The following is a 12,594-nucleotide window of genomic DNA, read 5'->3' as shown; positions in this document are numbered from 1 at the left end:
CCATATTGGCTCTGGAGCCCAATAGACATCAATGCATTATGGCCCTGACTTAGAGCCACAATAGAGCCAGTTTCATAATAACATTAAAACATATAGATGAGATTAGAGAAAGGTAGGAAACTGGTGCCCATTGGCGGCCATTTTGGCTCTGGAGCTCCATAGACATCAATGCATTACCGGCCCACACTTAGAGCCACAATGGAGCCAGTTTCATAATAACATTAAAACACATAGATGAGATTAGAGAAGGGTAGGAAACTGGTGCCCAGTGGCGGCCATTTTGGCTCTGGAGCTCCATAGACATCAATGCATTACCAGCCCACACTTAGAGCTACAATGGAGCCAGTTTCATAGCAACATTAAAACACTCAAATTAGAGAAAGGTAAGAAACTACTGCCCATTGGTGGCCAAATTGGCTATGGAGCTCCATAGACATCAATGCATTACTGGCCCTGACTTAGAGCCACAGTAGAGCCAGTTTCATAATAACATTAAAACACATAGATGAGATTGGAGAAAGGTAGGAAACTGGTGCCCAGTGGCGGCCATTTTGGCTCTGGAGCTCCATAGACATCAATGCATTACCAGCCCACACTTAGAGCCACAATGGAGCCAGTTTCATAGCAACATTAAAACACTCAAATTAGAGAAAGGTAAGAAACTGCTGCCCATTGGCGGCCATATTGGCTCTGGAGCCCCATAGACATCAATGCATTACTGGCCCTGACTTAGAGCCACAATAGAGCCAGTTTCATAATAACATTAAAACATATAGATGAGATTAGAGAAAGGTAGGAAACGGGTGCCCAGTGGCGGCCATTTTGGCTCTGGAGCTCCATAGACATCAATGCATTACCGGCCCACACTTAGAGCCACAATAGAGCCAGTTTCATAATAACATTAAAACCTATAGATGAGATTAGAGAAAGGTAGGAAACTGGTGCCCCGTGGCGGCCATTTTGGCTCTGGAGCTCCATAGACATCAATGCATTAAAGGCCCACACTTAGAGCCACAATGGAGCCAGTTTCATAATAACATTAAAACACATAGATGAGAATAGAGAAAGGTAGGAAACTGGTGCCCAGTGGCGGCCATTTTCGCTCTGGAGCTCCACAGACATCAATGCATTACCGGCCCACACTTAGAGCCACAATGGAGCCAGTTTCATAGCAACATTAAAACACTCAAATTAGAGAAAGGTAAGAAACTGCTGCCCATTGGCGGCCATTTTGGCTCTGGAGCTCCATAGACATCAATGCATTACCGGCCCACACTTAGAGCCACAATGGAGCCAGTTTCATAATAACATTAAAACACATAGATGAGATTAGAGAAAGGTAGGAAACTGGTGCCCAGTGCCGGCCATTGTTGCTCTGGAGCTCCATAGACATCAATGCATTACCGGCCCACACTTAGAGCCACAATAGAGCCAGTTTCATAATAACATTAAAACACAGATGGGATTAGAGAAAGGTAAGAAACTGCTGCCCATTGGCGGCCATATTGGCTCTGGAGCCCCATAGACATCAATGCATTACCAGCCCACACTTAGAGCCACAATAGAGCCAGTTTCATAATAACATTAAAACACATAGATGAGATTAGAGAAGGGTAGGAAACTGGTGCCCAGTGGCGGCCATATTGGCTCTGGAGCCCCATAGACATCAATGCATTACCAGCCCACATTTAGAGCCACAATAGAGCCAGTTTCATAATAACATTAAAACACATAGATGAGATTAGAGAAGGGTAGGAAACTGGTGCCCAGTGGCGGCCATTTTGGCTCTGGAGCTCCATAGACATCAATGCATTACCGGCCCACACTTAGAGCCACAATGGAGCCAGTTTCATAGCAACATTAAAACACTCAAATTAGAGAAAGGTAAGAAACTGCTGCTCATTGGTGGCCAAATTGGCTCTGGAGCCCCATAGACATCAATGCATTACTGGCCCTGACTTAGAGCCACAGTAGAGCCAGTTTCATAATAACATTAAAACACATAGATGAGATTAGAGAAAGGTAGGAAACTGTTGCCCAATGGCGGCCATTTTGGCTCTGGAGCTCCATAGACATCAATGCATAACCGGCCCACACTTAGAGCCACAATGGAGCCAGTTTCATAGCAACATTAAAACACTCAAATTAGAGAAAGGTAAGAAACTGCTGCCCATTGGCGGCCATATTGGCTCTGGAGCCCCATAGACATCAATGCATTACTGGCCCTGACTTAGAGCCACAGTAGAGCCAGTTTCATAATAACATTAAAACACATAGATGAGATTAGAGAAAGGTAAGAAACTGCTGCCCATTGGCGGCCATTTTGGCTCTGGAGCCCCATAGACATCAATGCATTACTGGCCCTGACATAGAGCCACAGTAGAGCCAGTTTCATATTAACATTAAAACACATAGATGAGATTAGAGAAAGGTAGGAAACTGTTGCCCAATGGCGGCCATTTTGGCTCTGGAGCTCCATAGACATCAATGCATTACTGGCCCACACTTAGAGCCACAATGGAGCCAGTTTCATAGCAACATTAAAACACTCAAATTAGAGAAAGGTAAGAAACTGTTACCCATTGGCGGCCATATTGGCTCTGGAGCCCCATAGACATCAATGCATTACCAGCCCACACTTAGAGCCACAATGGAGCCAGTTTCATAATAACATTAAAACACATAGATGAGATTTGAGAAGGGTAAGAAACTGCTGCCCATTGGCGGCCATATTGGCTCTGGAGCCCCATAGACATCAATGCATTACTGGCCCTGACTTAGAGCCACAATAGAGCCAGTTTCATAATAACATTAAAACACATAGATGAGATTAGAGAAAGGTAGGAAACTGGGGCCCAGTGGCAGCCATATTGGCTCTGGAGCTCTTTAGACATCAATGCATTTCCAGCCCACACTTAGAGCCACAATAGAGCCAGTTTCATAATAACATTAAAACACATAGATGAGATTAGAGAAGAGTAGGAAACTGGTGCCCAGTGGTGGCCATTTTGGCTCTGGAGCTCCATAGACATCAATGCATTACCGGCCCACACTAAGAGCCACAATGGAGCCAGTTTCATAATAACATTAAAACACATAGATGAGATTAGAGAAGGGTAGGAAACTGGTGCCCAGTGGTGGCCATTTTGGCTCTGGAGCTCCATAGACATCAATGCATTACCAGCCCACACTTAGAGCCACAATGGAGCCAGTTTCATAGCAACATTAAAACACTCAAATTAGAGAAAGGGAAGAAACTGCTGCCGATTGGTGGCCAAATTGGCTCTGGAGCTCCATAGACATCAATGCATTACTGGCCCTGACTTAGAGCCACAATAGAGCCAGTTTCATAATAACATTAAAACACAGATGGGATTAGAGAAAGGTAGGAAACTGTTACCCATTGGCGGCCATCTTGGCTCTGGAGCTCCATAGACATCAATGCATTACTGGCCCACACTTAGAGCCACAATGGAGCCAGTTTCATAGCAACATTAAAACACTCAAATTAGAGAAAGGTAAGAAACTGCTGCCCATTGGCGGCCATATTGGCTCTGGAGCCCCATAAACATCAATGCATTACTGGCCCTGACTTAGAGCCACAATAGAGCCAGTTTCATAATAACATTAAAACACAGATGGGATTAGAGAATGGTAGGAAACTGTTACCCATTGGCTGCCATCTTGGCTCTGGAGCTCCATAGACATCAATGCATTACTGGCCCACACTTAGAGCCACAATGGAGCCAGTTTCATAGCAACATTAAAACACTCAAATTAGAGAAAGGTAAGAAACTGCTGCCCATTGGCGGCCATATTGGCTCTGGAGCCCCATAGACATCAATGCATTACTGGCCCTGACTTAGAGCCACAATAGAGCCAGTTTCATAATAACATTAAAACATATAGATGAGAGCTCTGGAGCTCCATAGACATCAATGCATTACCGGCCGACACTTAGAGCCACAATAGAGCCAGTTTCATAATAACATTAAAACACATAGATGAGATTAGAGAAGGGTAGGAAACTGGTGCCCAGTGGTGGCCATTTTGGCTCTGGAGCTCCATAGACATCAATGCATTACCGGCCCACACTTAGAGCCACAATGGAGCCAGTTTCATAGCAAAATTAAAACACTCAAATTAGAGAAAGGTAACAAACTGCTGCCCATTGGCGGCCATATTGGCTCTGGAGCCCCATAGACATCAATGCATTACTGGCCCTGACTTAGAGCCACAATAGAGCCAGTTTCATAATAACATTAAAACACATAGATGAGATTAGAGAAAGGTAGGAAACTGTTACCCATTAGCGGCCATCTTGGCTCTGGAGCTCCATAGACATCAATGCATTACCGGCCAACACTTAGAGCCACAATGGAGCCAGTTTCATAGCAACATTAAAACACTCAAATTAGAGAAAGGTAAGAAACTGCTGCCCATTGGCGGCCATATTGGCTCTGGAGCCCCATGGACATCAATGCATTACTGGCCCTGACTTAGAGCCACAATAGAGCCAGTTTCATAATAACATTATAACATATAGATGAGAGCTCTGGAGCTCCATAGACATCAATGCATTACCGGCCGACACTTAGAGCCACAATAGAGCCAGTTTCATAATAACATTAAAACACATAGATGAGATTAGAGAAGGGTAGGAAACTGGTGCCCAGTGGCGGCCATTTTGGCTCTGGAGTTCCATAGACATCAATGCATTACCGGCCCACACTTAGAGCCACAATGGAGCCAGTTTCATAGCAACATTAAAACACTCAAATTAGAGAAAGGTAAGAAACTGCTGCCCATTGGCGGCCATATTGGCTCTGGAGCCCCATAGACATCAATGCATTACTGGCCCTAACTTAGAGCCTCAATAGAGCCAGTTTCATAATAACATTAAAACACAGATGGGATTAGAGAAAGGAAGGAAACTGTTGCCCATTGGCGGCCATTTTGGCTCTGGAGCTCCATAGACATCAATGCATTACCAGCCCACACTTAGAGCCACAATAGAGCCAGTTTCATAATAACATTAAAACACATAGATGAGATTAGAGAAAGGTAGGAAACTGGTGCCCAGTGGCGGCCATTTTGGCTCTGGAGCTCTTTAGACATCAATGCATTACCAGCCCACACTTAGAGCCACAATAGAGCCAGTTTCATAATAACATTAAAACACATAGATGAGATTAGAGAAGGGTAGGAAACTGGTGCCCAGTGGTGGCCATTTTGGCTCTGGAGCTCCATAGACATCAATGCATTACCGGCCCACACTTAGAGCCACAATGGAGCCAGTTTCATAGCAACATTAAAACACTCAAATTAGAGAAAGGTAAGAAACTGCTGCCCATTGGCGGCCATATTGGCTCTGGAGCCCCATAGACATCAATGCATTACTGGCCCTGACTTAGAGCCACAATAGAGCCAGTTTCATAATAACAATAAAACTCATAGATGAGATAAGAGAAAGGTAGGAAACTGGTGCCCAGTTGCGGCCATTTTGGCTCTGGAGCTCCATAGACATCAATGCATTACCGGCCGACACTTAGAGCCACAATAGAGCCAGTTTCATAATAACATTAAAACACAGATGGGATTAGAGAAAGGTAGGAAACTGTTGCCCATTGGCGGCCATTTTGGCTCTGGAGGTCCATAGACATCAATGCATTAAAGGCCCACACTTAGAGCCACAATGGAGCCAGTTTCATAGCAACATTAAAACACTCAAATTAGAGAAAGGTAACAAACTGCTGCCCATTGGCGGCCATATTGGCTCTGGAGCCCCATAGACATCAATGCATTACTGGCCCTGACTTAGAGCCACAATAGAGCCAGTTTCATAATAACATTAAAACACATAGATGAGATTAGAGAAAGGTAGGAAACTGTTACCCATTGGCGGCCATCTTGGCTCTGGAGCTCCATAGACATCAATGCATTACCGGCCCACACTTAGAGCCACAATGGAGCCAGTTTCATAGCAACATTAAAACACTCAAATTAGAGAAAGGTAAGAAACTGCTGCCCATTGGCGGCCATATTGGCTCTGGAGCCCCATGGACATCAATGCATTACTGGCCCTGACTTAGAGCCACAATAGAGCCAGTTTCATAATAACATTATAACATATAGATGAGAGCTCTGGAGCTCCATAGACATCAATGCATTACCGGCCGACACTTAGAGCCACAATAGAGCCAGTTTCATAATAACATTAAAACACATAGATGAGATTAGAGAAGGGTAGGAAACTGGTGCCCAGTGGCGGCCATTTTGGCTCTGGAGTTCCATAGACATCAATGCATTACCGGCCCACACTTAGAGCCACAATGGAGCCAGTTTCATAGCAACATTAAAACACTCAAATTAGAGAAAGGTAAGAAACTGCTGCCCATTGGCGGCCATATTGGCTCTGGAGCCCCATAGACATCAATGCATTACTGGCCCTAACTTAGAGCCTCAATAGAGCCAGTTTCATAATAACATTAAAACACATAGATGAGATTAGAGAAAAGTAGGAAACTGGTGCCCAGTGGCGGCCATTTTGGCTCTGGAGCTCCATAGACATCAATGCATTACCAGCCCACACTTAGAGCCACAATAGAGCCAGTTTCATAATAACATTAAAACACATAGATGAGATTAGAGAAGGGTAGGAAACTGGTGCCCAGTGGTGGCCATTTTGGCTCTGGAGCTCCATAGACATCAATGCATTACTGGCCCACACTTAGAGCCACAATGGAGCCAGTTTCATAGCAACATTAAAACACTCAAATTAGAGAAAGGTAAGAAACTGCTGCCCATTGGCGGCCATATTGGCTCTGGAGCCCCATAGACATCAATGCATTACTGGCCCTGACTTAGAGCCACAATAGAGCCAGTTTCATAATAACAATAAAACTCATAGATGAGATAAGAGAAAGGTAGGAAACTGGTGCCCAGTTGCGGCCATTTTGGCTCTGGCGCTCCATAGACATCAATGCATTACCGGCCGACACTTAGAGCCACAATAGAGCCAGTTTCATAATAACATTAAAACACAGATGGGATTAGAGAAAGGTAGGAAACTGTTGCCCATTGGCGGCCATTTTGGCTCTGGAGGTCCATAGACATCAATGCATTAAAGGCCCACACTTAGAGCCACAATGGAGCCAGTTTCATAGCAACATTAAAACACTCAAATTAGAGAAAGGTAAGAAACTGCTCCCCATTGGCGGCCATATTGGCTCTGGAGCCCCATAGACATCAATGCATTACCAGCCCACACTTAGAGCCACAATAGAGCCAGTTTCATAATAACATTAAAACACATAGATGAGATTAGAGAAGGGTAGGAAACTGGTGCCCAGTGGTGGCCATTTTGGCTCTGGAGCTCCATAGACATCAATGCATTACTGGCCCACACTTAGAGCCACAATGGAGCCAGTTTCATAGCAACATTAAAACACTCAAATTAGAGAAAGTTAAGAAACTGCTGCCCATTGGCGGCCATATTGGCTCTGGAGCCCCATATACATCAATACATTACTGGCCCTGACTTAGAGCCACAATAGAGCCAGTTTCATAATAACATTAAAACACATAGATGAGATTAGAGAAAGGTAGGAAACTGGTGCCCAGTGGTGGCCATTTTGGCTCTGGAGCTCCATAGACATCAATGCATTACCAGCCCACACTTAGAGCCACAATAGAGCCAGTTTCATAATAACATTAAAACACATAGATGAGATTAGAGAAAGGTAGGAAACTGGTGCCCATTGGCGGCCATTTTGGCTCTGGAGTTCCATAGACATCAATGCATTACCAGCCCATACTTAGAGCCACAATGGAGCCAGTTTCATAGCAACATTAAAACACTCAAATTAGAGAAAGGTAAGAAACTGCTGCCCATTGGCGGCCATATTGGCTCTGGAGCTCCATAGACATCAATGCATTACCGGCCCACACTTAGAGCCACAATAGAGCCAGTTTCATAATAACATTAAAACACATAGATGAGATTAGAGAAGGGTAGGTAACTGGTGCCCAGTGGCGGCCATTTTGGCTCTGGAGCTCCATAGATATCAATGCATTACCGGCCCACACTTAGAGCCACAATGGAGCCAGTTTCATAGCAACATTAAAACACTCAAATTAGAGAAAGGTAAGAAACTGCTGCCCATTGGCGGCCATATTGGCTCTGGAGCCCCATAGACATCAATGCATTACTGGCCCTGACTTAGAGCCACAGTAGAGCCAGTTTCATAATAACATTAAAACACATAGATGAGATTAGAGAAAGGTAGGAAACTGTTGCCCAATGGTGGCCATTTTGGCTCTGGAGCCCCATAGACATCAATGCATTACTGGCCCTGACTTAGAGCCACAATAGAGCCAGTTTTATAATAACATTAAAACACAGATGGGATTAGAGAATTAGCAGGACAGTGGGACAGTGAGATACTTAGAGAGGCACAGAGACACAGAGAGAGAGAGACACACAGAGACTCTCCTCTCTCCCAGATGGCTGGCTAGTTATCCTATACTCTCTCTCCTCTCTCCCCCTCTCTCCCCTCTCCTCTCTTTCTTCTCTCCTCTCCTCCCTCTCTCTCTCTCTGTCTCCTCTCCCCTCTCTCTCCTCTCTCCCCCTCTGTCTCCTCTCCTCTCTCTCCTCCCTCTCTCTCCTCTCCCCTCTCTCCTCTCTCTCCTCCCTCTCTCTCTCCTCTCTGTCTCCTCTCTCTCTCAGATGGCTGGTCACCAGTTCGGATTTTCGGACCCGGAACCGGCTCCTTCACTCTGGGCTCGACGTGTCTCCCGCGCGGGGGGCGGGGCCGGGGGCGGAGCCGGGGAGCCCCGCCCACTTTGCGCTGCGTCGCTATGACGACGTGCTGACGGAGGACTACAAGCTGCACCTGCGGAGGGCGCTGGCGAGAAAACACATCCTGGAAATCTTCAGCGAGAAGAGGAGCGCTCAGCCGCTCTGAGAGCTAAAATAAATCCATCACCATCATCATCATCATAAAATAAAATAAAGTGCTGTGTTCAAATGGTGCCGCGTTAAACCCGTCTGAAGGATTTAACACAATGTGATAGGTGTAGTAAAGTGTGGTAAAGTGTGGTAACGTGTGGTAAATTATCCTGTGATAAACTATACTGAAGTGTAGTAAAGTTTATTTTATATATAAATGACAATAAAACTGTGTTTCATGTATGATCTGATAGCACTGTAACGTCATTAATAATAATAATAATAATAATAATAATAATAATAATAATAATAATAATAATAATACTCGACTCACCCAGCTGCTTCTTATTAATGTCGTTTTTATTTGTTTTAATTTGATAATCGTAATAATTGATTTTTTTAAAATTCTTACAGATAAATATGATTCTTTGTTAGTTATGGAAATTCTATTGTCAAACCTGCATCCCATTTCATAACATCCAACTGTCTTTAAATACTAAATACAGGGTCTTAATACTGAATACAGGGCCTTAATACTGAATACAGGACCTTAATACAGAATACAGGACCTTAATACTGAATACAGGACCTTAATACTGAATACAGGACCTTAATACTGAATACAGGGTCTTGATACTGAATACAGGACCTTAATATTGAATACAGGGTCTTAATACTGAATACAGGACCTTAATATTGAATACAGGACCTTAATATTGAATACAGGACCTTAATACAGAATACAGGACCGTAATATTGAATACAGGGCCTTAATATTGAATACAGGGTCTTAATACTGAATACAGGGTCTTAATACTGAATACAGGGTCTTAATATTGAATACAGGACCTTAATACAGAATACAGGACCGTAATATTGAATACAGGGCCTTAATATTGAATACAGGGTCTTAATACTGAATACAGGACCTTAATACTGAATACAGGACCTTAATACTGAATACAGGACCTTAATACTGAATACAGGACCGTAATATTGAATACAGGGCCTTAATATTGAATACAGGGTCTTAATACTGAATACAGGGTCTTAATACTGAATACAGGACCTTAATACAGAATACAGGGTCTTAATATTGAATACAGGGTCTTGATATTCAATAGACTTATTGATGGGGTTCTATTAGTATTCAGAATTCAGCCCGTTGATAGTTTCTTTGTTAATGATAAAACGTTTCAATTTCGTGATGCAAGTTTGACACCCCCCCCCCCAGCCCCCCCCAGCCCCCCCCAGCCCCCCCTCCCCCGAATATATGAGTCAGGATGACCCTTGACCTTATCTTGACCTCCTCCCCCTCAAATCCCCTTTTAAAATACATTTCGTCTCCGATTTCATTATTATTATTTTTTTTACACATAGAAAAAAATAAAACGTTTTTCTTTTTTAAATATTATTATTAATTTTCACAAACACGAGAATGAGAAACAAATCAATAAAAGCCAGCACTGAACATCCAAATGAAGCTCTCGGAGAAGGTATCTGACAGATTAATTCACATCTTGTATTTATTTAATTGTTTTTAAAGATTTCTATAGAAATAGCCACCAGCTGTTTGAAGGTCGTTTTGAATTAATTTCTTACAGATTTTTATAATTTTCAAAATAACATCAAAATATCAAGAAATTAATTCAAAATACATTCGATCCCTCGTTTCTCTCGCCTTTAATGCCAGCTTATTAAAATATTTCAATAATAATAATAATAATAATCATAATAATAATAATAATAATAATACTATCGCTAACAGGAATACCAGCTATTGTTATAATTATAAATATCTTATTCTTAATCTGATATTGAAGCATCTGGAAGACTTTCATTTATTTTAATTATCAGTTTTTTGTTGTTTTTTTCCTTCAGTTTCTTTTGCTACAAAAATGTCTTTTCAGATTCGAAAGCAGATCCGAACAATTTCAACTGCTCCCCCCCCCTCAACTTTGTAATTCTGTTTCCAATCCCTCCCTCCTTATCGCAATCACTCAAATATTGTTCTTATATATATATTATTTTTGTTGCTAAGTCTGTGCCCTATGGCAGGCAGCTGAACTGACGTGTTGAAATGCTTTGTATTGCGATACAAGACCACAGCACAGCTCTAGAGTTAAAGAACTACAGCTCCCAGCATCCCTCGCCAGAGGCATGCTGGGAGCTGTAGTCCTATAGCCAGGGCTGGAGCGATTCACTGTGTCTCGATGAATCGCGATGCTTTCTTTACATGATGTGTCGTAATAGAGGTCTGTATCGCTTGTGATATGAGACCGCAGCATAAAGAACTACAGCTCCCAGCATGCCTCGCCATGGCCCGCAGGTGCAGAGGCATGCTGGGAGCTGTAGTCCTATAGTCAGGGCTGTCCCGATTCACAATACAATAACTAGGGCAGCGCAGCTAGAACTGAAGAGCAGCTCCTGAACTCAGTCAAAGCAACGCAAAACTATACAAATATCTGAAATACAAAGCCAGTGTTTGAGTGATTGCAGTAATAATAATAATAATAATAATAATAATAATAATAATAATAATAATAATAATAATAAGCTCTCGGGGTGATTAAGGGGGTGTCGGGAGAGGGGGGGGGGTATTTGTATTGTATTCTTTTCTCACTTTCATTGAGTTTTTGATAATATTTAATTTTAACATTGTTTTAGTTTTTCTGTTCCTGACTTGAAAATCTGTTTGAAATATTTCGACCCCTTTCCTCTCCTCTCCTCTCTCTCCTTTCCTCTCCTCCTCTCCCTTCTCTCTCTCTCATTCTCCAAATCACAGGAGGAACAGAAACAGAGAGAAAGAAAGAAAGAAATGAGAAAGAAAGAGAATGAGAGGAGAAAGGAAGAGAGAACGTTGTTTCACATGGAGAAGAGGGATAGAGACAGACAGATAGATAGATAGATAGAGAGATAGATAGATAGATAGATAGATAGATAGATAGAGAGATAGACAGCCCTTGTTTTTTTTAATAAATACTGCATTCTGCAGACAGAGAGACACAGAAAACAGTGTGTAGGTATGAATCCATTATGAACCCCTCTCAAAATGTTGCCAAACACCATCGTGTTTTGTCAAATATCATCAGAAATCAAGTGATATCAGGAGAGAATTGGCTTATATCATCTAATACAGAGTCAAATCAGTAAAATCAACTGATATCCCCTAGAGCAACAGATATCATCAAATACCCACTGATTTAATCAAATATCAGGTGATTTTATTAAATACCCACTGATTTCATCAGATATCAGTTGATTTTATTAAATACCCACTGATTTCATAAAATTTCAGTTGATTTTATTAAATACCCGCTGATATCATCAAGGATTGTCACATATCAGCACAAGTCGCCCCAGATTATGGAACATTGTCACATAGCACGAGATTTCATCAAATATCATTGAATACATTCAAATATCTCCCTCCCTCCCCCCAAATCACATAATCAAATATCACCAGTCACATATCAGCTGATTTTGTTAATCAATCATACCATTCTGTCAAATATCAGCTGATTTTGTTCATAGATAACCAGACATGAGCAGATTTTCATGAAACATTGTCAAAAATCCCTCTTCTCTGTTCTCTCTCCTCTTGATCGCCTCTCTGGTCTCTCCTCCAGAATCACATCTCAAAC

The sequence above is a fragment of the Acipenser ruthenus genome, unplaced genomic scaffold (assembly GCF_902713425.1).
Source record: "Acipenser ruthenus unplaced genomic scaffold, fAciRut3.2 maternal haplotype, whole genome shotgun sequence".
NCBI lineage: Eukaryota > Metazoa > Chordata > Actinopteri > Acipenseriformes > Acipenseridae > Acipenser > Acipenser ruthenus.
Note: the sequence above shows the minus strand (reverse complement) of the source record.